This window comes from Morone saxatilis, unplaced genomic scaffold (assembly GCF_004916995.1).
Source record: "Morone saxatilis isolate NCDOM2014 unplaced genomic scaffold, NCSU_SB_2.0 Contig24, whole genome shotgun sequence".
NCBI lineage: Eukaryota > Metazoa > Chordata > Actinopteri > Moronidae > Morone > Morone saxatilis.
The window spans coordinates 26,022,189-26,023,173 of NW_023339807.1; the positions used below are offsets into that span (position 1 = coordinate 26,022,189).

Consider the following 985-nt stretch of genomic DNA (forward strand, 5'->3'; position numbering starts at 1 on the left):
GTGTGTGTGTGTGTGTGAGTAAGTATGTGTGAGTGTGTGAGTGTGTATGTGTGAGTGTGAGTGTGTGTGTGTGTGAGGACAGTTGTCAGGCAGCAGGTGGTTGTTGGTGATTTATTTAGAATCGACTCAAGCTCCCAGTCAGCTGTGAACACAGAACCCAGAGTGGGACACCACAGACCTCAGAGTCCTGGATCGTTGTGGATCGTTGTGGATCGTTGTGGATCTAGTTATAAAGAGACCTGTCTCTTCTGGAGTCCTTTTGGCTGATTTCCCTCTGGACGGAGTGAGGACCTGGACTCTGATCACAATCAGTTGCAGGTAAAAGATGACGACTAGTTCACTTTATTAGAAACTAAATAATAATAACTGATTTTATAATGTTTGAGGTTAATCCTGAGTATGAAGGATCACAACTGATCTGAGGTCAGCGTGTCTGTTTCTGCTGAGCAGGACAATAAAGATTCAACATTCAAAAACAGAGTAAAAATCAGAGTAAATATATGATATACCTGATCTACAGTGTCAGTATGTAGAGTCTGTGTGGCTGTAACTGTGGGGGGCAACTGGGGGTTAAATATAGACTTCACACCCCCAAACACACACACACACACACACACACACACAGTGAGCCCCTCCCACCTGTTACAGAGGAGTAAAGGTCAGCTGACTGCACACGCACTCAGTTCAACTTCACATTCATTCCACGCTAGCAGCTGGTTAGCTTAACTTAGCTTAGCATCAAGACTGGGAACAGGGGGAAACAGCTAGCTCCGTCCGAAGGACAGGATCCAATATTTCTGAACACGAACGTCCCACAAATCTGAAACCGTTGATTCAAGTTAGCGTGTTCCATGTGTTCAGGGTCATGCTGAGGCCCCTGGAGGCCCCTGGAGGCCCCTGGTGGCCCCTGGAGGCCCCTGGTGGCCCCCTGGTGGCCCCTGGTGGCCCCCTGGTGGCTCGAGACAAACGCCACAGCACTTGTTGA

The 985-nt window shown here is 48.4% G+C and overlaps 1 protein-coding gene across 1 annotated transcript in view; it reads left to right on the plus strand.

Annotated features, from left to right (window-relative positions):
* LOC118336472 overlaps positions 1-985 on the plus strand; it is a 744,338-nt gene that overhangs the window by 108,347 nt on the left and 635,006 nt on the right. The gene's annotated exons all lie outside the window — the stretch shown is intronic.